Genomic DNA, 25,451 nt, shown 5'->3' on the forward strand with positions numbered 1-25,451 from the left:
GCCCTACATGCAGCTCAGTGCCCCCCCTGTGGCTCGAGGGCTCCCGCACTGCGGAGGCTTTGGGGGCCTGTACTACGCCACTCATCACCAATAGTGTGCTATATACAGGGATCCTCACCCCTCCCTAGCTAAAGAGGCTTCTTTCCCAGAGCTTACTGCAGGCAAAAATCCAGATGCAGCTGGTTCAGTGACACAACCCATATAAGGCCTTACTTTAGTTCGGCCCCTGATAAAGAAAACTACTACGCATAGCTTGTTCAATGTTACAGCGTTTGCCACATACATGAACTACGCTACTGGCTCAAGGGCCTAGGGGCTGGTGCAGGAGCTGCACTAAGAGCACGCTTCAAATGTCAGAACAGACGTATATTCGTTATGGGGTGCAAAAGGCCAGCTACATGGGGGATCTGGCGTTCTCAGTGCCAAAATGTGGTACAAGGTCTGGAAGAGAAGGAACTAAAGATAAACCGTAGAAATGCTGACGAAAACAATGAGAGTTGGAACCACTTTGCATGGCTATGCCAAGGAAAAATCTGACTGACTAATATGGGTATATTTCTCTGTCAGTCTGGTCAGCCAGTGGCTTCATGTCAGTATTCATTTCATTTAGGGTAGGTCAGCTCGCTCTCTGCCCTGGCATCATTTGATGCGGCTTGTGTCCTCTAAAAGGAGGTAAGCAGGTTAGGAGTAGTTTAAAGTAAGCAGCACAGGGAGCAGAAAGAGAAGGGACAGTCTTGTTATTTGAGTTTTAATGCCCCAGTCACAGAATCTTGAATACCACAAAGACTTATTTCAACTTAATTTTCCATTTAATTACTACGCTAAATAATACTATATGGAATTCGAGCTGGCTTTCAAAAGCTGCTGAACAATAAAACGAGAGAGAAACACAGTATAAGATCAGTGGTGACAAAGGTCATAAGAATTTAAAAAATCTGCAATTATACATTTTTGTCTTTCACCCCAAATGCTATTTAGTATGGCATAATCCTGATTTACAAAGTCAATCCCTAGTTCTCATGGTAGAACCTGAAATACCACGGTATTTCTGCACCTCAGCATTACAAATGCCAACTGGTTAAGTAATGTAGGTGCAGGAATACCAAGTCAAATGTCCTGAGTATACTGGAATGAGGGCCTAAAATATTTGTTTTGGAAGGCAACATATTTGGCTGCTTATCTATACTTTCTGTTACCACCGCCTACCCCAGCTATGTCATAGCAAGATCTACTAAAAAAATTAACATTTATGTGAGGATTAAATTTGTATTTACATTGGGAACAATTAGGAGGGTTAATAAGAATATTGCCATTAACCTGAACCCCAAATTAAACTTTCCCAAAAATGATTTCAAAGGTATACCTACCTGTTCAAATATATAAGTTACCATAGCTAATTGTGTTATCTTCCATATGGTAATGGGTAGAACAAGTCTACTTGTAGAATTGAAATATATAGTATTTTATTTCAAAAGAAAGAAGTACATGCAGCTGGACCGGAGGTCAATCTAAGAATGCCTTCTCAGTGTTCAGTAAACGCTCAGTCATCTACAACAGTTTTCATACAATAACATTCTACATTACATAGAAGGGTTCTGTCTTAAAGATGCATGCCATTACTACACATCCCCTTTCTTAAACAATGAAAACAATAAATAAAACAACAAAATTACAAATCTCTATAAGCATGTATAAGATACTCAAAAGCGAATAAAATCCTCAAATCTTTTAGGAGTAATAATTTCTCTTCCATGTTTAGTATATTTTCCAGATGTACAATTTTTATATACATAGATATTTTCTTGTGGGTTGGAACATTCTTCAAGTGGCTGGTCAGACGACTCAAGGTGTCGTGAGTCATGTAAACCAAGAGTGTCAGGATTACCTTCACCAACAGAAACATCTGGACCTTCACAAACCAAGTCACTGTGTGAGTCTATCGAACTATGAGTTTCTGATCTATCCGGTGTACATGTCTGAACAGGTTTGTCTAACAACAGACCTGACATCTCACCATCCCCTTTTTCACAAGGAGATAAAACATCCAACCACCAATAATCTCTTTTTAACCTACTACTGTCTAATCCTTCCCTACCAATGCTCCCTGCTAAAGCAATACGACTCATGTGGTGAATTGTGCCATCATCCAATTCAACAGTATTTCTCATAACTTTAGTAATCGTTCTGGGTTCAGAGAACTTTGAGTGCAATTTTCCTGTCTTCCTGGAAGACTTAACACGCACTAATTGCCCAACTTTGACATTTACTTTTTTAGTACCATGCTTTTCATCATAATATTTTGTATTTTTACTTTGTGATTTCAAAATAGACTGTCTGATTTTATCAGAGTCCCAGGCCACCTTCTTACTTCTACCAATCCATCCTGGATTAATCTTGCAATGAGCAAATCTTCCCCGCATCAAACAAAAAGGACTTTTACCAAAGGCGGAACTATCTGATCGTTGCGCGAAAGCTACATTATCGCATGATAACAAGATTCAAGATTCTCAACAGATAGTTGGGAAAATTGTTCAAAAGAAAGCAACATATAAAAGCTACAAAACTAATAAGTTTGAGAAAGGGAAAATTGATTTTCGTGATAAAAGAAAATCTGAGGGTAATGAGCAAAAGAAATTTAGTAATGTTATTTGTTACAGGTGTGGCAGCTATTCACATGCAGCTACATTTGAAAAGTGTCCTGCTAAATCTGCTAAGTGTTTGGAATGTGGCTTGGTAGGTCACTTTTCGAGAGTGTGTAACAGGAAGAACAATAAAATACCACAAAAAAAAGTCACGTATGTTCGACACGAGGATGACTCCTCTGTGCCAGATTCGGATGAGAATGATGATGTTCAGGTGAATTTGATTAAAAAAAAAAAGTAGTCTTAAATATCAGTAGTGACATTTCATCAAAACCTTTATGCCACATCTCATTAGGTGGTATCACTGTTCAATTAGCAGCTGATTCGGGATCACCACTCAATATAATACCAAACAAAATGTGGGAAAGCCAATTTGTAGACAAGATAGGAGAATGGTTGGAACCCAATAATGTTGCTGCAGAGTGTTATACAGGCGGGGAAATTGATATGTTAGGGTTTAGAACTCTCATATTTAGGTTTAAAGAAAGGCAGGCTACTGGGAAATTGTATGTGGCAATGGTTGGCCCACCGGTTTTAGGGTGGAAAGACCAAAAGTTACTAGACATCATCCTCAATCCAAACAGTAAGGAACAAGTGTTAGTTGCATGTGAAAGCGCGGACACCAAGAAGTGGGTATTATAAGAGTTTTCTGAAGTGTTTGAGAATCGTATGGGAAAATTGAAAGGTTTCACTCATAAAATCCGTTTAAGGGAGGGTGCTATTCCCAAGATTCACAAAGCTAGAAACATTCCTTTCATAATCAGGGAAGAGGTCAAACAAGAGTTGGATAAGATGTTGGCAAACAAAGTTATAGAACCCATTGAGGCTGCCGAATGGGTTTCACCATTGGTCGTTGCCCGGAAATCCAATGGTCGAGCCCGTTTGTGTGTGGACCTCAGATATCTTAACGATAACATAATTGTTGACCAATTTCCTCTTCCTCGAATCGATGAAATGCTTTCTCTTACACGGAATGCCAAGTGGTTTTCCACTTTCGATCTCTCGTCTGCCTATCACCAGGTGGTGTTGGATAAGCAGAGCAGACAATTAACTTCTTTCTGTACTCCATTCGGATGTTATAGATTTATTCGTATGCCGTTTGGGTTGGCATCAGCCGCTGCAGTTTTTCAGAGGCTGATGTCTAACCTATTCGATCTCATTCCTGAGGTAGTTATCTTCCAAGATGACATTCTGATCATGGGCGAAGACAAAACTCATCATGATACATTATTGAGAGAAGTTTTATCCATCCTCAGAAATAATGGTTTGATTGCTGAGGGCAGCAAATGTAAATTTTCTGAAAAACATGTTACTTACCTAGGCCATGAAATTGATGGGTCATGAATAACACCAAAGAGCTCTTTAGGGGAAGCAATTTTGAAAGCTCCTTCTCCCAAGTCGAAGGCTGAGTTAAGATCCTTTTTGGGCTTGGCAGAATTTTATGCAAAATTTGTACATAACTTCTCAAGCAAGACATATGACATGCACATCTTAATGAAAAACAAAGTTCCTTTCCACTGGAGTGATAATTGTCAAAAATCTTTTATGACCATTAAGGAATCTATTGCATGAGCTCCTGCTTTACAGGGTTTTAATCCTGTAGCTGTTTCCATTATTACTACTGATACAAGTGGTACAGGTTTGGGAGGCGTTTTATCTCAGATAAATAAAGAAGGCGAAGAAGTAGTGGTTGCTTTTGCATCTCGTCCTTTGTCCCCGACAGAAGAAAAATACTCTGTCATAGAGAGGGAAACTTTAGCGTGTGTGTGGGCGATGGAGTATTTTAGAAAATTTATTTGGGGAAAGAAATTTCTTTTAGGGTCAGATCATAAACCTTTAACAAAATTACTTATGACAGAAGGTCTTTCCAGAGCATCGGCAAGAATAGCCAGGATGTCAATGAGAATCCAAGATTTTGTATATAATGTACAGTATGTGCCGGGAGCTAAAAATGTCATTGCTGATTTTCTCAGTAGGCATTCTTTACCTCTCAAAGAAGTTGCTTCAGATCCCTGGAGTGATTGGTGTGTTGCTGCGGTTTTTGAAACCACTCCTAGTCTGTCAAAGAGTATGTGGGAGCAGGAATACAAAAAAGATGAGGTGTTACATAATGTTTCTAACAAAGTCATTCAAGGATGGAGTAAGAATGACAAACTTGATCCGAACCTGAGACCATTTTGGGAGGTCCGGGATAAATTAGCTTTGGATGGAAATTTTGTGTGTAGATCCGGAAGAATTATACCTCCTGTAGGCATGAGAGACAAGATAATTGATTTGGGCCACGAAGGTCATCCAGGAATCTCTAGAACCAAGAAAAGTGTTAAAATGTTATATTGGTGGCCTGGAGCTGATTTAGGCATTGAGAGACACGTTCGCAATTGCATTCAATGTGAAACTTCGGATAAAACACAGAAAACCCTTAATCCACCCTCATCGTCGTTAGAGTGCCCTAGTTTGCCATGGCAAAGTGTTGCTTTGGACATCATGGGACCAATAACTTGGCAAGATGATGTTGTGAAGTACATTTTAGTTCTTGTTGATTTATTCTCAAGATGGCTTGAAGTGGAAGTTGTAACTAAAGTAGACATACAAGGTGTAATAAAATTCTTAGAAATGTGTTTTTTGAGAGAGGGTTTTCCTGCATCCATTCTGACTGATAATGGTGTCCAGTTTAGATCAGACTTGATGAAGACTTTTGTTACCAGTACAGGAATTGAACAAAAAATTTACTGCATTGTATCATCCAAGGGGCAATTCTGTCGTGGAGAGAATAAATAGAATGCTCAAAGGTGTGTTGCAGCTAGCAAAAAAAAGTAACAAAAACTGGGATGATGAGTTATACAAATTGGTCTGGTCTTATAGGATTACGGAGCACAACACTTTTGGTGAAAGTCCTTTTTGTTTGATGCGGGGAAGATTTCCTCATTGCAAGATTAATCCAGGATGGATTGGTAGAAGTAAGAAGGTGGACTGGGACTCTGATAAAACCAGACAGTCTATTTTGAAATCACAAAGTAAAAATAAAAAATATTATGATGAAAAGCATGGTACTAAAGAAGTAAATGTCAAAATTGGGCAATTAGTGCGTGTTAAGTCTTCCAGGAAGACAGGAAAATTGCACTCAAAGTTCTCTGAACCCAGAACGATTACTAAAGTTATGAGAAATACTGTTGAATTGGATGATGGCACAATTCACCACATGAGTCGTATTGCTTTAGCAGGGAGCATTGGTAGGGAAGGATTAGACAGTAGTAGGTTAAAAAGAGATTATTGGTGGTTGGATGTTTTATCTTCTTGTGAAAAAGGGGATGGTGAGATGTCAGGTCTGTTGTTAGACAAACCTGTTCAGACATGTACACAGGATAGATCAGGAACTCATAGTTCGATAGACTCACACAGTGACTTGGTTTGTGAAGGTCCAGATGTTTCTGTTGGTGAAGGTAATCCTGACACTCTTGGTTTACATGACTCACGACACCTTGAGTCGTCTGACCAGCCACTTGAAGAATGTTCCAACACACAAAAAAAATCTATGTATATAAAAATTGTACATCTGGAAAATATACTAAACATGGAAGAGAAATATAAAAAGTACTTCTGTGATGAAATTCATTAAATATGCTAGGAATCGTACTTTTGAGGGTGACCTTTTCTAACTTGCTATTCAAAGTCTTTTCTCTTCAGAAACAACAATCCAGTGCAGGTGATGCAAACACCACTCGAAAGTCTTTAAATTTGACGTTTATAATTTATCCACAAAAGTGTACAATAAACTGCTAGAATTCATTTTCCACGTTTACTCACGAAGCTTCATTAATGCAAGTCTTCAAATGATGTTCGGTTCGGATCCAGTATCTGTAGTTATAATTTCATGGCCCCGAACAGTTCAAAAAGTAATTAAAATTCCGTCATTTTTTCACCATCCATGTCGCCAAAAATTGTGGTATCTTCCATATGGTAATCAGTAGAACAAGTCTACTTGTAGAATTGAAATATATAGTATTTTATTTCAAAAGAAAGAAGTACATGCAGCTGGACCGGAGGTCAATCTAAGAATGCCTTCTCAGTGTTCAGTAAACGCTCCGTCATCTACAACAGTTTTCATACAATAACATTCTACATTACATAGAAGGGTTCTGTCTTAAAGATACATGCCATTACTACACTATCTGGAAACATATATTGAGCTTTAAGAAGTGAATACGTCATTGCTTGATTCTGACAGGGGGAGTACAAGTCTCAGACGCTCACAAGGCCGAGAAGGAGGGGGCCCGGCAATGCCTCCCATGCCCGCACCTGACTCCTGCCGTTAGTGCTATATAGTGCATTGTTATATGCATGCCGTGGGATGCACCTGTGCCATACCCCGGCCAAGGGCATGCCCGGCAGCCCCTCCCCCCTATTGGCTAGAAGTCCAGGGACAACTATGTGATTCTGCAACTCAACCATCCCTGTTTAAGCTTGTTGGCCACGTCTCCTGAAGTGGGGGACACTTTATTATGCTGGAAAGGACTTTGGGGCCACAGAACTTGCACATGGAGGCACCAACTCTACTACTTCAGCAGGTATTGATAGAAGTGCGGCAACTGATAACTTTATCTTCTCAGAGGTTCAGCATAGTTTTAGAAAAGGTTTGGGAACTGTACTACAGTGCGTTAACCTACACCTGATTGTTGGGAAATACACTAAGGAAAAGCCTGGCTCATTGTATATTTGTTTAGCTGCTCTTAGTAGTGCCTTTGACTTGGTGGATAACAAGACCCTATGACATACACTACTCACCCGGGGGACACGGTAATCATTGGTAGCTTTCTTGCCAAAATATGGGAGTCATACTGCGAGGGTATACTTTGGTCCAATGGGGAGTGTACCCAACCCTTTCGAATGAAGAAAGGATTTAGGCAAGACTGTGTTTTGGCCCTGTTTCTATTTTCCCTCCACAATAGTGGGGTTGATTATGCCCTCAGAACTCTGCAGGCAGATGGGCCTATAATTGGCTTGCTGTGTTACACTATACCGAGGACGCGGTCTTGATGTTAAGAACTCCCATTGGTCTGCAGAGGCTGATGGACGCAGTTTCTGATTATACGGAGGAGAGGATGTTGAAGATTAATAGCACTAAAACTTACACAATGATTTGTGGGGAAAAAACCTCATTTTATTAAAGGCTCCTCGATTGTGAGGGTTGACACTTTTAACTATCTGGGCATATTACTTTCCAGTAATGGTTCCTGGGCCAATGTTACAAAACACAAGATCAAAAAAGATTAGGGTTTGTAAGGGCATATTTCGATGTTCTAGCAATCTCGGCAGTCGCCCTATTAGAAAAACTATTAATATATAGTCAAAGCATTATCAGTTGCCATGTATGGAGGAGACCTTTGCAGGCTGAAGAGAGTGCCTTCATCAAATGGTTAAGTATTCCTTCCTTTACCTCAACATATATTACTGACTTAGAGGTCGGGTTAACCTACCTAGAAGACTTACTTACACTTAAGCCAATTTTGCTTTGGCGGTCACTTTGGGCCAAACCGAAACGTCCTTTTCAGATCTCTTATTATGGACTGCTTAGCACTTGATCATGTTTTAATATTTCTTGGTTAATCATACATTTAAGCAGTTACATTTGCCTTTCATGATTGCATCACCACACAGTGTGTTGGCTTTTTTATAACAATGAAATAAAAACTCTACTCTTAGGCACAAGGGCAGAAAATAGGAAGCTTAGCAAAGTTACAAAACCTATGTTATGGTATGCTATGTTACAAGGATTTATAGCGTGCACGGCTACTTATGAGTGTCCTGGCGCGGTTGCACTATGTATGTCCAATCCCTATGAGGAAGGTTTTCAGTGATACTTGTCTATTGTCTCACAGCCCCAGGTTGGTTTTGTTTTAACAAGGTTGTGGCTAGGTATATTGCACTTTTGAGCCGCATTTCCAGTTATGAAGCAACAACACATTGATAGGATTCCATGGCCATGTGATGGCACTTCAAAACAAAGCACTAAACACTCTATCCTTTTTTGCAGGTTTTATGACGGACTGTGGAGATACTATTTGAAGCCTTTCTTTGTTGCAAATAAGATTAGGGATCGTAAGGCTGCCATATGTACTCTGACCAGTCCACTGTTATGTTTCAGTATTGCCTCAATTATATGGGGCCCAGTTCGTATCTGGAAAAAGTATAATTCATTAAGCTTTTATAAGGTCATATGCACTTTATTTTTTAACTCATTGTATTTTAAAAGGATCCAATCAAATAAATGTATGCATTTTCTAAATTGGATTCATGCTACTTGAAACTGATCCGTAGAGATTGTGGAGGATTCCAACTTAACATTGGATGTGTTACTCTGTTTTAATACCGTCTAATTTATAGGGGAGCAATCTATATTAGGAAAGCCCAGTTCTGTTACTCATTATGTGGCCTATTTGCATTTTATGAATTATGTCACTTGTTTGCATTCTATGAATTTCATTATGCTGTTTTTAAATATTTAATCAGGTGTGGTTGTTTCCTCTTACTGAAATATATTTATAAAGATAGTAGGTCGAGGTATGTACTATATTTCTTTTGTTGATAATTTCTGATGATGTGCCATTTAATGTTTCCTTGTTATGAGCTGAATTCAAATGAATTTTAACCTTGTACCTTTTAAGGTCAATTGATATTGAACCGAATAAAGATTTTCAATCGGTTGAATACAAATTCTTAGCTTATCTGCTGTGGAAGTGCAAGCATAGTGATTTTTTTTATTATTTATATACTACAATTGACATGAGTTTGGGAATCTTCCAAGCCAAATCCCGTATAATTCTTTTAAAAAAAAATGTTTTATTGCCGTTTTAATTTATAAACAGCACCAGTTATATATATACATTTCATTAGCGATTGAGGATTAGTCATTCCATGTTTTGAATGCGATATTTTAAAGACATTTTTGATATACATTTTTTAGTAAAAATAAAACTAAAAGTTATCCACAATTGGAAAGTAACTCTAACAGATATTCTTTGAAATAAAGTTCTGACAAGCAAGTAAACAAACAGAGGGAATGCACCATGGTGGTAATAATATGCCAGTCTTTTTATTTTTTTTAAAGTCTAGGGCCCACTATGAAACTGCGATTCCTTCCAGTTATAGATAGGGTCCCAAATATGTATACCAAGAATTTTCCCTCTCTTACCATTCCCCTCGTAAATTCCCCTCTCCAGGTTAATTATCCCAAGTAACCTAGCTAGCCAAAGCTGAAAAGTTGGAGCGGCTTGATCAAGCCAGGCTGAGGCAACACAAATTTGGAGAACTGCCATAGCAATAAAAAGAAAACAATAAACCATGACTTGCCCCTGACTGTTATCAACACCAAGAAGCATTAGGGTTGGGGTTACCTTCACTTTAAGATCCAAGGTGTATTCACAAAAAGCAATAATTGAAGATTTTAATGAGTCTAGCCGCCGACAGGTGGAAAACATATGGACTAAGTCAGCATTTAATAAATCGCACAGTGGACACCTTGGGGCATATTAGCAAGAACCTTGCTAAAATTATCGCCTTTTTAGCAGCAGGAAACTGCCGCTAAAATGGCGATAATGGGATTGCTAATATGAGTTATAGAATTCCAATAGAAGCCCAGGTTAGATATGCAGGATATCTAACTTGGACTTCTATTGGAATTCTATTGGAATTCATGGTCGGCCTCAAACTTTAGCTCTATCCAGATCAAACACGACCAGATGTCCCAAAGTGGCACTTAATGTTTTTAAGATGAAGTAAGTGTTTATGTAAAAAAAAATCAAATCTCTGATTTCCTACAGTGGATTTATGTCATTTTGATGTCTATGTGTTCATAAAAATATAATCTATGTTTATAAATTGGAATCTAATTTTTATTGTGTGTTGTGTATTACTTATTTAATGCATTGCTGTTTTCAAATGATTTACACTCCTTTCTTCTAAGTTACACCTGCCTGCACATTGTCAGTTAGCAAGGGTTGAGCAAGGGAACAATTTATTGAGACCTTGACTGAACCTTTTATTGTGTTTGTGACCTTATTACTATTGGTAAGTCACTACTTATCACTACTAATAAGCAACTTTCAAACACTCATTCTACGTTTTGTGAATTTATAATGTGGCCAGGCCATTTTCTGTGTCAGTGAACAGGTTGCCTTCTAAACCCTCGAGTGTGACCTCCTGTATACATGTTAAGTGTATGTGTGTATTTATATGTGTGTTTGTGTGTGTGTTTGCATGTGTGTGCATGCATGTTTGTAAGATGCATCTTCTAGTGTAACTCATTGTATTATATGTGCCTGGGGCCAATGGGATCCATTTTGGACTCCCATAATTTGGCATGGCACAAGATGAAGGATCAGACTAGCTTCTTCAGATAGTGGAACAGTGGAGGATGAAGACAAGCCTCCGTTTTTATATTGAGACAGTACACACCACTTTGCCTGGGTTAAAGGGGTAGGACGTTTTGGGGCAATGAGCCATTAATACATTAAAGACAGGACTGGAGGACATGGTGTACACCATGAATATTGACCCCAAAATATTGATGGGACACAATATCAATGATGAAATATAAAAAAATAATAACAGTTAAGTCAACCTTCTATGCCTTACTTTACATATATGTGCTGATGCAGCACATATATCTTCAGGGTACATAGATGTGAAGTTGAGGATAAGAAATCTAAACTGTAAAAAACCACCTGGGCAGGGTACTTTTACTATATATGCGGGCAAATATATCTAGAACATGTTTCATACATTTGCAATTTGTATGGAAAACCAGACAATTTAGACCAAAACCGATATCATTCAATTATTTGTTTAACATTTTTTTATTGTATCAAAAATATTTTTCGATTTGAATAAATATATTTTTTAAATATATATATATTTTTTTTGTTTGAATTTTGTTAAAAGCGTTTGTTGTCATAGATATCAGTTATTACATGAAAAAGTCATTTCTAATTAATACATTCATGCACAAAGGATTGAGTGTTTATCACTCCTTCATAACATATATGTCATATCTATAAATGGTACATAGTCAATGATTGCTTTTAATGTACAATACATATGTGGAAACAATGTGAAAAAACTGGCGGTTTGTTGACAAACTGCGTGCGTTTCTAAAAAGCCTTTGTCAGGACTCCGTCGCAGAATGCACTGAAAAGGATACAAGACAATACAAGAAACCTAGATGTTTATGCCCCCTTTTTTTTTATAATACAACAGTATTGTCAATCAGACAAAATATACCAATCAAGAAGTTGTTTCACTCATAAGAATACTGGAAAAGTGCTTTAAAAGCCACATAACCAAGAGACTAAAGAATTGCATGCAGCTGTAGAGAAATGAAAGAAGTAGATACTCCCCAACTTGCATAGAAAATGTGAATGAGATACAGGGAAACTCAGCAAATCATTGAGGCTTGATATAAAAAATGAGTACACAATTGTACAAGGCATGCTGGACACTGTTAGAAGATGCAGATAATAACTGCATCAGAATAGCAGAGATGTTTTGTATCAATGTCATAGTGAAGATTCTACAGGTGCTCAGATAGGTTACTGTGCCTCAATCAGACATATTTTATATAAATAGTAAAAATGACATACCCATGAAATAATCAACAGGCTAGGTGCGGCAAAGTGTTGTATCATGTACTGAATCAATTTACAATGATAGAAACCAACCCTGAATGTAAATAAAGAAACACATGTCGGATTTTAATACTATGTACATGTGTAAAGATACAGAACTCAATCAAAATCAAGTGCGTCCATATTAGGATGTATATTTTCCTGTGTGCACTTATCTTTTGATTTTTGTCATCCCGTTTTGTCTATTATTTTAATTTCATTTGCCCATAGTTTTCCCCTGCTTTTTAACCCCGATACGCATTGCTGCACGTAAATAGTGCCCTCACCGCTATTTGGCGGGCCGGTCCCTCGCGCTTCTGAATTAGGTGAGCGCCATCTTGGGTGGGTGTTGGGAAGCGCTGTATTGATCGCGCTCTAGCAGTCAGGTGGACTGGCTAGAGGCTGTTTTCCGGGTCTACTATTTAAGGAAGGCAGGTGGTAGGTCCCCCTGCTTAGGCCTGTCACTGTTGCATTCACGGCCGCTTTTGGACGCTTTAGCGCATTTTAAAAATATCCCGTTTTGTCTATTATTTTAATTTCATCTGCCCATAGTTTCCCCCTGCTTTTAACCCCGATACGCATTGCTGCACGTAAATAGTGCCCTCACCGCTATTTGGCGGGCCGGTCCCTCGCGCTTCTGAATTAGGTGAGCGCCATCTTGGGTGGGTGTTGGGAAGCGCTGTATTGATCGCGCTCTAACAGTCAGGTGGACTGGCTAGAGCTCTATTTAAACCGGCTACTATGGCGCGCAGTGTGTGCGCGCAGCGTGTAAGCCGTCGCTACGCCAGAGACACGCCAGAGTCCAGCCCGTCTGCGCCCGTCCGCGCTGAGGACGGGCTGGACGGCAGGACATTTGGCTTAGGGACCTCCGACCCCCGATACTTTAGATATTCTATTCAGACTTTACTCGAGCTTAAACCCCACAGGCTTATATGTTCTCATACATGCTCACCGGATGACATCCTACGCCCTTTATCTTGTGGATGCCGGCTGTCAGATACGGCAAGCTCTACGCCCCTTTCATCCAGTCATATGCCTTTACCATCCCTTTCCCCCAGAGTTAGGACATCGAAGGAAGATTGTATCCTCCTAAATGCCCGTTCGCTCATTAAAAATAACATCTTGTTTAAGGAATTTGTATCAGATAGGAAGCCATCCCTGGTTTTCGTTACGGAAACTTGGGCAAAGGACTCCTCCGGTCCAGATCTTATTGATGCTGTCCCTGAAGGATACTGCCTGGCTCGTCAAGATAGATTGGGCCGGGTGGGAGGAGGGTTAGCAATCCTCTACAGGGATCACTTCCATTGCCACACTGCTTCTATCTCTGTCCACACGGACAGTTTTCAAGCTCTGTTCTTTTCCATAAAAAGCGGCCACAGTGCCTTCTTTAATGGAATTCTGATATATCGCCCTCCTGGGTCACGTACTGATTTTGGACAACGGCTCCTCCACGTCCTAGAACCCTACTTTGGTCGGCAAGATCTCACAGTTCTGGGAGACTTTAACTTTCACTTGGAGAGGTACGATATTAACGATACTATCTCCTTGCTTGATGCTATGTCAGCTTGTGGTTTTTCCCAATTGGTTAAAGGGGCTACACATCGAGCAGGCCATACACTCGATGGAATTTTTTCTAATGATGAGAGGCTGACGATCAAGGACCCTATCTTTTTGTCATGGTCGGATCACCTGGCCGTTCCATTTGAGCTAGCCTGTCCGCTCATCCAATCGTCCAAAAACTTTCTGAGCAAAAAGGAATGCCGTAGGAATTTTAAGAATATCTCCAATAGCTCCTTTACCCCGTGGACACTTAATCTGTCCCTACCTCAAGGGGGAAGTGTCTCCACAGTAGTCCTACATTTTGAAAAGACAGTGACTGAGGCACTGGATGATTTAGCCCCGATCCAACTATGCTACCGAGCCAGAAAAAGGCCTTCTGCCCCCTGGTTTTCGGAACATCTTAGACTCCTCAGACAAGAAGTGAGGAGGCGGGAGCGACTATGGCACTCGGGCTGGGACCTAAAGGATAAGGAAGCACATAAGACTCTGCTGAGGAAGTATAAGGCAGAAATCGTAAAGGCCAAACAAGAGCATTTTACGGCCCTGACTACCTCACTGACTTCTCCTAAAGAGCTCTTCAAGGTAGTGGACTCCCTTATAACCCTCCAAACCCCAGATCCCGTAGTAGCATCCCAAGAGCTGTGCAATAATATTGCCTTCTTCTTTCAGTCAAACATTTTAGACATTTACTCTGCCTTGGAGCTGCAAAAATCTCTCATTAGTGGGTCTCCTGCTCTGGGATCTACGGACCTTGCTCCGGCTGAAACACTCCCTTTGGGAACCTTAGACTCTTTTCCCCCTCTTTCTCTGGAGGACTTGAATGATCTCCTCAATAAAACTAAATGAGGTTCACCCCTGGATGTATGCCCGCTTAGGATCCTCAAACAGTGTAGGGATACTCTCCTGCCCCCCCTGGTTGACATAATGAATAGAGCCATGAGGGATGGCCTTTTCCCCCCCCCAATGGAAAAACGCGGTGGTAAAACCTTTACTTAAAAAGGCCTCTCTTGATCCTGCGGTTCTAAAAAATTTTAGGCCCATATCTCTGCTCCCTGCTCCAGCAAAGATGCTGGAAGCACATCTTAATAAACATCTTGCCGCATTTGTAGAGAGTTCGGGCTGTCTTGACTCCTCCCAACATGGTTTCAGGAGGGAACACAGCACCAAGTCGGCCCTCACCATAGTGCTGGATAATATCCGCACGCGTGTTGATGGGGGCCAGACCACCCTCCTGATCCTTTTGGATCTGACGGCGGCCTTTGATACCCTCTCTCCCTCAGTGTTAACAGCTCGGCTGAGGGAGGTTGGGGTTCAGGGTTCAGCCTTAGATCTACTCACCTCTTTCCTCAGTCATCGAGTGCAAAGAGTGAAGTTGGGGGAGTTTCTATCTCCGTCCCTGCCCGTGCAATGTGGGGTTCCTCAGGGGTCGGCGCTTAGCCCGACCCTATTTAACATCTATGTGACCCCACTTGCCAGGCTTATTAGATGATATGGGATGGAGATAGTATCCTATGCGGATGACACCCAGATCCTCGTCTCTCTCTCCCAGTCAGGTGCCCCGACTGCCTCCAATTTTAGATCTTGTATGGAGGCAGTCGGACAATGGATGATTCATAATTCATTAAAACGGAATGGGGAGAAGACGGAGGTGATGGTGTTTGGAGGGAATGATGACGTGTGGTCATCCTGCTGGTGGCCAGACTCATTAGGAGTTTGCCCCTCCCCTACCTCCTCTGCAAAAAATTTGGGGGTCATGATTGATCCTGCCCTCAACTTAGACAAACAGGTCAGTAGAACTATCTCTACCTGTTGGGGCATCATCCACATTCTGAGGAGAATCAGGCATTATCCATCTCTGCAGGCAAGAAAACAGCTTGCAGTTCCCTCATTGGTTCCCGACTGGACTACTGCAATGCGCTGTATATGGGACTGAATAAGAGTCTATTGCAGCGCTTGCAGGTAGTCCAGAACGCTGCTGCCAGGTTTGTGCTGGACCTCCCCAAGCGTGCCTCAGCCACAGCGGCCAGAAAATTGCTACACTGGCTCCCTGTTGAGGACCGTATCCTTTTCAAGACCCTATGCATTACTTATAGGGCCCTTTCCAAAAACAGTTCCACTGGTGTAGGATCTATCCTGTCCCGCTATATGCCCTCCAGGGACTTGCGTTCCTCTAGTAGACTTCTCCTATCAGTCCCTCGAGTCAGAAGAGCTAAATGGGGTGGCAGGGCTTTCTCCACTTTGGCGCCCAAGGAGTGGAATGCACTTCCACTGGAACTAAGATCCCTACCTACTCTTCAGGCATTCAGAAGCGCTCTGAAGACGCATCTCTTTGTGCAGGCTTACCTGTAACGGTGTCATGCCTATGTTAATGATATGTTTTGTTAGGCGCCTTGATGCCTTCGGGTTATTGTCTGCGCGTTATAAATTTTATTCAAATCAAATCACTCAATGTTATGTACTCAATATTCTTGTAGCACAATATTCTGGGGGTCAATATAAAGTAGATTTATCAGAGAACAGGATTTGGTGGCTGATTTCACAATCAATGACACGTTTAGGTGGTAGAATGATTGTGATAAAAGAGGCTTCTACAGAAGGCTTGCTCTATGATTTTATCTGTAGACCAAATCTTGATCTTACATTCCATGATGAGGCAAAGCAAACTCAAGAATTGCTCCTTACAAAATTATATGAGGACTTGTAGTGCTCGGTGAGCGGAAGCTACAATAGGCATGCAATAGGCATTACATAGTGAGGTTGTACACAGTCTTCACCTTAATCATGAGCACTGTGATTTACATTATGAAACATTCCACCTTTCTAAAGTGTTTCTCATGCTCTGTCAATAATACAAGTTAGCACCTCTAGAAATGACTGGCCATGGAAAGGACTGCACTAGAAGGGTGTGCATATATGGCTAGTAAGAAATGTTGAATCCTTTGCCTTACCCTGAGAAAATGAGGCTAGTGGATGGTAGTGATGCAATGAGTGTGCAAAAGCTCACAGGGTCTTAAAGAGTGATTGAGGCAGCTAGCCAGGAGAATCTATAATGTGAGCAATTGAACATTGGTATCTTTCTTGTAGAAAGTCTTGCAAGTGCACCAAAAACATGCAAAACTGCATGGTTATCCGGAAATTTCAACCTTCCTCAGAAGAAGGGTAAGTTTCACAGTAAGTACATTATTTGTATGTCACATCTTCATGTTAAGAAGCGGTTGATAATATCACAAAAAAATGGCTGCCATGTTGTACATTTGATAAAGTGTGTGGACCCATGCATTTTCCATCTTTGAGTGGATAGCCAAAGACACAACATCTTGCCATAGAAGAAATATGAGGAGCAGGCAAGGCTCCTCTTGCAAAACAGATGCCAGTTTCCCACTACTAAAGGAAACCATTTTAAATCTATATGCTTGCTAAACAGAGCGTGTGATCACAATGGGAAATGGTGTTTAAATATCTGATATCCCACAAGACTGGTCAGAACTGAGGCAAAGGTACAAAGGGGCATATTGTGAGAGTCCGCACCTACACTCTGCATTTATGAGTAAAACTTGATTTATTGGAGAACAACCACTCAGTTCTGGAACTATTGAGTTGAAAATCACGTGTATTCCCTGGTTCCTAGGAGTTTATGATAAGAGGGTGTGATAACGCTGAAGTAAAAGTTCTAAATCAATAAAGGCAGAGGAACACTTTTCTCGAAAAAAGAAATGGGTGAACAATGCTCCTTGATGACATAAAAACAAATGAAAGTCCTGTGTCAGAAGAAAACAACATCCCAATTACATATTAAAATTGCAGACTGAGCCTTCTAAAAGAGAGTGCAAGTTAGGTCATAAAGAGAAATTACGGGTAATGTTAAACAATAAATCATGTTTCAGGGGTGCACACATTCGTAATTTGAAAGACATGGGGGTGCCTTACAATATTTGCACACGCATTACAGTGTTTAAATGAGCGTGTTCTGTTGCAGTAGATCACCCATGTATTCTTTCCAACCAGTGGCTATATTTATTAAATGTATTTTTGTAATGTTACATTTATCAAACTGGAGGGTCAGAAAATGTGTGATAGACAAGCATGCATGAATAGTTTATCCTTTTGACGTGCTAACCATCCTGCTGTTGAATCAACGATCCTCAGCTTAAATCCCTTAAAAGGGAAATTATTATTTTCATGTCATTCAGATAACTCAAGAAGTTAGTCTGGTAGGTGTCATAATGGCCCAGAACACAGGGTTGGTTACATTGAATTAAGGTTCAATCGGGAAAAGAAACTGTGGTTATATCGGGATCCAAATAAATTGAAGAATATATTAGTCATGGATTACATTGGAGGATTGATCAAATCCTTGGTACAATAGCACAGCATAATACCGTCCCATGTTGCCATCATGGGCCTCACGAAATAGGTCTTCTGAATACAGAAATGTTTGATCCAAGGACTCTCAAGTCCACATACGTCTGAACTGATTTTGCAACCTCTCCTTGAAAAGACAGACCTTATGCTAAGAGTACTCCGGGAATATGCTGTTGGTGAGGGCACCTTTGATTATTTTTAAATTAAGGACATATGGGAGGAGGAGTACTCCACACAAAAGACTGCCTGTAGCTGGTAAGAGGCAGTGGCACTGTGTTGAGTCTATGCATATGTGTAAAATAGGACCCGGCCTGTAGTAACTGTAGGTGCCACTGATACACACTTGTAGTTATATCCTTATTGTTGTGTTTGGCCAAACAAGAAAAGAGTTCTGACAGCATGTCTACATGCACAAGTCTTCCGACATGTAACTTGGTCAATCCTCAAATTGACTATGAAGCTTGAATTGCATCCAGGTGATATACCAGAATCCTTTGGGAACACACAGAGCCTCATATTCTGTTTGCTCGACCCATCTCAAATCTTTTGACTACCTGTGGGCAAGTATGGTGCTCCAAAGAATCAAGTTAAAGGCAACTGTACCTTTAGTGATTTCTACTGAGAAATACCAGGAAGGAACAGGTTCCAGAGATGATTCAATGATGCCGTTTTGGAGCCTCTAGAGGTATTAATTGCACATCTATGCATTTTACAAATCTCTTGTGGCTGCCTGCGACTCCAAGTGCCATATGAGCTATTACCTAAGACTAAAGCCCTACAGTGAGGACATGCTGGCAAGATAGTGCACAGTCTCGACCCAGCGGGACCTACACAGTAAACAGTGCATCGATTTTTTCTTGGAAGAAAATATAACACTCTTTATCTAAAGTGTCAGTTTGGATCAAGAACATTCTTTCTTCTGCAGAGGAAAAATGCTCTTAAATATTGTTCCAAATGTTTCCCTTCAGAACTGTTTCTAACGAATAGTAATTGTAATTGTAATTGTAAATTGTAGTTATATATAGCACTTACTACTTCTGACAAATCGTTTTTCCTTGAGGATTAGTTTTGGTAAGTTTGGGCTTTTGGGTTTTTGTGTGTTTAGTAGGTTTTGAGTAGGGATAGAATGATGGTTATAAAAGGGGCGTTGAGGACATATACACCTGTTAGTTGGGTGAATTGGCTAAAAAAGGATGGGGTAAGTTTGAAAATGACGTTTGAGAGGTCATAGTAGTCAGTAAGGTTTTGTATGAGTCAAGAGAGGCAAAATGGGACAAAGGTTGAATGGTGTATATTTTTGTGTTAACAAACAACTAATATTCACTTATATATACTTACAAACAGTCCATGACACTTCGTAAAGTTTAAGTAGCAGGCACAACACCGCTGTATATAAACCAATATGTACATAGAAGCAGCAATATTTACATGGTCTGGTAAACACCTGTATATGCAATAACAACACAAGTCCTTAGGGAATCTGCCCCAATGTCAGCACCCCCTGACTCTAGCAGAGGAATGCCCGTACCAAACAAAATACATGTGCTATTGAACACGTATTAGTGGAATACAGCTACCAGCATTTAGCTATGGTTAATAGTGAGTAGGAAACTTTCAACAGTCACATTACTTGTACCTTTATCAAATCTTAAGACTGAACAATGATATGTAAATCATGACTAATTTCCTGCATTTCTTATGGTTTGTCACTATTTGCAGTGTTACACTAAGAAGAAAAAGATGTAGTACAATGAAACCCAGAGTAGTTATCAATGTTTAAGATTAATTCATCGATCACTCCATCTGTCATGTTTGGCTTTTCTCAGTGACATGACATAAGTGTGATGGGTATGCCATGATGTGGGTATCACAATTCCATTCAAATTGTACGAAAGTGCAGAGGTATCAAAGTGGTTCTGTCATGTCAGAATCACATGGGAAAAATGCTTGAATTGGGAGACATTTACAACAGTTCTTAAGGCTATGGATCTTTCTACGATCTGAAGGAAACTCAATCCATAGCTTTTCTTTGCCTCACAGATGCTGACAATAGAAATGTCTCCCAGTGGCCAGATAAGCTATTGCTTACCCGTTGTATTCACTATAATTACCGTGGAGTACATTCCGGCTTGGGGCCCAAACCTTCGCAGAGACTTATACATAAAGACGTGCATCTGAAACTGGGTTATAGGACTGGCAGCCTAAGCAATGACTGACGGGTGGGAGGACATGCCCTAGGAGGTCATTAAGAACGGTCCATTTAGAAGGGAGGGTGTGGCCAGCGGCTGATTCTGATAGGGTTGGTCCCTGTCTCTGGTGGCATACTGAGCAAAAACTGGTCATTACCTGGAGATGAAATTAATTCAAGCTTTCCCACTATCACTTTTGGTTTTTACTAAATATCATTATTTGAATTTCTGTGGACAGCAAGGTGCAGTGTTTCCTGTCAAAATGTTTGCTATACTCAGTCCTCTGTTCTAAAGGATTCTTTCAAAATTACCCAAGGTTTGAAGCGTTTATTGTGTAACGTTGTCACCTACAGAAACTGAAGTTAAGGGGCTAATTGAAAAGGATGTACCTGAAAGAAACCAGTTCAGACAGTGCTTGGGGAAGCCCTGTCACTGGGATGTTTGTTTTCCCTTTACGATAATCGCATTTCTGCAAAAACAATCTGATTAAAATAAACGGTAGGCCTAAAGATTATACCGCAATGTATGCCTGCATATTGTATCCGTTAGAGTTGCATATGCAGTTTTATGTAGTCTAACAGACTACTAGTTAATTGAATCAATAATTATGTAATTGCAAAATGAACATTATTTTCAACGAAAAGACTGATAACACCTGGCCCTCGTGTAACATTGCCTTGCAATCGAGGCAAGTATTAGGCTACTGGCTTGCCATGTAGCAAAGCCTGAACATATAAGCCAGATAGGTGCTACTTTTCCTTCAAATGAAGAGACCTATAGTTTGTGACGTGGTAGCCCCCTCTGGTCCACGGGGGCTGCTGGGGCCTTTATTACGCCCCTGTGGTTTGGGTTTTACAATTATTTCTACCATTAAAATACAATGCATATTTTCATCCTCATGCTTACATACATATTATTCCACTGCAATCAATCTGATAACACATTTGTAGGCATAACCATGTTGTGGTGAATGTTTAAAAAGGTTCTAAATGTAAAGGTCACATCATTACAGCAATAACGAATGCATTATCTTTTCCCTTCCAAAGCCTCTTTAATAAAGTATTAAAGCAAGCTCTAAGAGAGGAAACAATGTTAGGTAGGAGCAGATAGAGCAGATACCAATAATTTATTTTCAAGACTGGATTGCTTGCTTTAATATTTGCCTCTTAATCAGCAGCAATATGCAAACAAATCTGAATTGGAACTCGATCATTTCGGAAATTCCCCCTCTTTATTCCTTGCATAGACGTGTAGCACAATAACGTCTACCATCTGCTTAATGATACCTGTGCTGAATTATATGTGCGTGTTTTTAGACATTCCAGTTAATCCGGTTTTGGAAATGTCCTCAGATTAAAGATTTGTTGAAATATGGATGGCAAGTGGCACGTTGTTCTTCTCGATATTTCAGCTTTTATTTATTCAGATCATGGTAATTTTTATAATTTAACTTGAAGAGGGCTGATCTCAATGCACATGCTTTCACAATGGTCCCTACCATATTTCCTGAACTGCAGGGAGTGGAACAATGTGTCATTTAAAAGAGAGGAGGATGAAAAAGACATGCCAAAGAAAATTAGAAATGAGAAGGATGTCCTCAGCACCACAAAACGCAGCATCTGCTCAAAAAGTTGGCAAAGAGGAGGCAAGCGAAGGAGATGTTATAAATTATGGCTAAAATTCACTTATGGCTATCACACAGTTGAGATATAGTCAGTCCTTAATTTGTAAAATAATAAGTTTCAGGGCCCAAAGTTGATCTCAGAAAATGGCTGCCCATGTCAGGCTTGTGAATGGCAAGAACGTCTAGTCCTGATTCCACCTTGTGCCTCTTTCATCCACCCCCATAACCACCATGGCTCTTTATTTCTCTCCCTTCTAGGTTCCATCTCACCTCTTCTACAAATTGAGCTTCCTTAGCATGGAGACAACAATTATGCTATTTCAGATCAACCACAAGCTATTTCAGCCTGCCATAAAGGAACCTGGTGCAGAAGCATAGCGTCTTCTTTTTGATGCGTGCTTAGTTAAGACTATTGCACAGTATGTCCAAGTATGTTATTACTTTTACTTAATATTGGTAAGTTGCAGAGGAACTTGTGGAGAGTTCTTAGAGGGAGGAGGCATATTTTGCCACCTGGCATTTTGAAATGCCCCTGTATTATCATGCTAGATTGAAAGGAAAAATCATCGGTTTAGAGCCCAGGTAGGTGTTTACAGAAAGACTGAGGATTGGTGAAGGCTTTTCATATTGCACAAGAACAAGAGATGCCCAGGCTGCTGTATTTCTACAGAGTTGTTATGCTACTGAAAATAGGAGGTGCAGACTGAGAATATATTTGAACAGATGGTGATAAATAATCATGGATGTTTGGGTTCTGGAGGCACCAAGAAGCTATGCCAGAGAGTTCCCCGAAGTTACAGATCAAGAAGGAAGCCAACAAAAGTAGCTTTCCCACATGTTTGTTGGGGCATACAGAAGTGAAGTTTAGAAAAGTCTCAGAAAAGGGGTTTTGTGGAAGCCCCTATAACAATTATATATTTTATTTAATAATATTTTTTTAGGTAAAGGTTACTGATATAAATTCGGTAATAAATGCATTTAATTTAATAAGTGGATAATTCACTGACATTCCATTGTTAGAAATGGGGGTCTATTTGGCACAGATATGCGCCTTTGTCAAAGTAGAGACCCCTGCTTCTAGTCAGGAAGAGGGAGATACACACTTTAGAAAACCCCTGCTCACCCCCTTGGTAGCTTGGCACGAGCAGACAGGCTTATCCCCAAGGCAATGTGTAAAGTATTTGTACTCCAAACACTGAGTAAAAGAGTGAAAACACTGCAAATGGACACTACACCATGTTAGAAAATAAAGTATCTTTATTTAAACTAAACAAGACCAAACGACAAAAAATCCAGCATACACAATTCAAAATATGACTTTAAAAGGTTTCAAGCAACTTGGTAAATAGAAAACTCTGGCTGCGTGATTTTACACCTAAGTACCTGTAGATACGCCAAAGTTCACAAGGCCAAACAGCCACAGAGAAGGGAAGCTTTGTAAACCACAGCGATGCATCAGGAGAAGAGATGCATCGAATCCGGACCCTAGGGGGTAGTGAGGTGCGGAAATCCAAAGCAATTCTGGTCTGCAGGTGATGCTTGGAAAAACGGGGTGCACAGGTATGAAGTGTGACATATCAGGGGTGATGTGTCGCTTTGCGAGGCTTCGCACCATCAGGCATTTGGTGCTGTGGGCTGCGCGGCAAGGCTTTGTGTCACCCGGCAGGACTCAGTGAGGCTTCGTGTCACCTGGCATCGGTTCCAAGAGGCTGGCAGCAGTTTAGCGGGAGACAGCAAAGCTTTGCGGCATCTGCCATTGGTTCCAAGAGGCTTTCAGCTGTTCAGCGGAACTCAGCAAGGCTTCACGTCATCCGGAGTTGGTTCTGAGAGGCTTTGCATGGCTTTACGTTGCTTTGTGCTTATTCTGGCAGAGATTATCTGCAAAGCCCACTTTTGAGGACCTTTAACTGGAAGGAGGCACCTCAGGCAAGGGTAGGGCTCACAGATCGCAGAGTGCAGCCGCACCAGCAGAGTTGTAGGATGTTTTTATGTGTCCCGAAGACTTCTTAAAAGGAGGCTAGCAAACACAAGCTCTTGGAGCAACTTCACAATTAGGATACACAGCAAAGTCCAGTCCTTTGTCCTCTCTTTGGCAGAAGCTAAATCGGTTAGTTGTTCCAAGATATAGAAGGTCACGATGGGGAGGAAGAGCTTTCTCAGTCGCAGCGGCCAATCTTTGGAACACTCTTCCGTTATATATATCCAGCTTAAAGCTACATCTTGCTTTTTGCAAGGCCTTGAAGACCTGGCTTTTTGCCTAGGAAAATGATCTCTCATACTCCGCTCCTATCAGATAGCTGTAATTGTTGTATTGCCTAGATGCCTAAGGGTATTTGTTTGTGCCTTATAAATGATTCATTCATTCATTTATTCAAGCAGCAACTGCAGGCCAACCGAGCAAAGCACATACAGCAAAGGGGCAGTACTCCTCATCATAGCTCTCCATCTCTTCTATTTGGCAGAGGTTCCTTTCAATTCCAGAAGTAATCTAATTCTCTGGAGTTTAAATTCCAATACTTATACTTCATTTTCTCTTTGTTCTCTTTGTGGCAAGCGACTTTGAGCCCAGTCCGAACCAGTTCTGCCCTCTCTGGCTCAGCTTCGCTACAGGAGGTGGAGACAGCATTGTGCAGAGGAGGCACTGCCTATTCAGGTGCAAGTGAAAATCCTCCAACCACTGTTAATGCAGCCATGGTCTATTTAGCTCAGCTATGAGTCACCCAGGAAAAGCAGGACACACCTCAACACCATCTTGTGGCTGTCTATGTCTATATTGAATGAACATCCCCAGCCCCTGTCACTCCAAAGCCAGACAGTCAATACACCAACCAGCAGAGGCACACAGAAAGGTTAATTAAGAAACTGGCTACTTTCTAAAAGTGGCATTTTCTAACACACAATTTAAAAACCATCTCCCTAAAAAGATGCGTTATTAAATTATGAGTTCAGAGAGCCTAAACTCCATTTATCTATCTGGTCCCAATGGAAAGCTATACTTGTAAGATGTTACAAAGCAACTGTTCTACCTTTTACCTACACTGCACCTTGCCAATGGGGGTGCCTTACATGTAAAGAAAGGGAAGGTTTAGGCCTCGCAATTCGGTGAACTTAACAAACCACAAAGGAGCCTTTGGGTCTGGAAAAAGAGATGTATCAGCAGGCGAAGAAGGCGTCCCTTTGAAGGACAGTTTCCCTCACCCAGCAAAGTTGGCATGCTTCATCATTGGCAAACCTCCTTACACCATGAAACCTAGTCATGGTGCGGGCTACAACCCACTGACTGAGAGGTAAGATCTCAGGGATGTTTTATATGTCAGAAGGGTTATTACTAAAACCCAGCACAAGTTTACAAGATGAGGTGAGGGATGCAGTGCAAGTGGTTGAGTGAATTTAAAGTAGCTACAGGGTTTGCCAC

The sequence above is a fragment of the Lissotriton helveticus genome, chromosome 5_1, assembly GCF_964261635.1.
Source record: "Lissotriton helveticus chromosome 5_1, aLisHel1.1, whole genome shotgun sequence".
In the NCBI taxonomy this organism is placed as follows: Eukaryota; Metazoa; Chordata; class Amphibia; order Caudata; family Salamandridae; genus Lissotriton; species Lissotriton helveticus.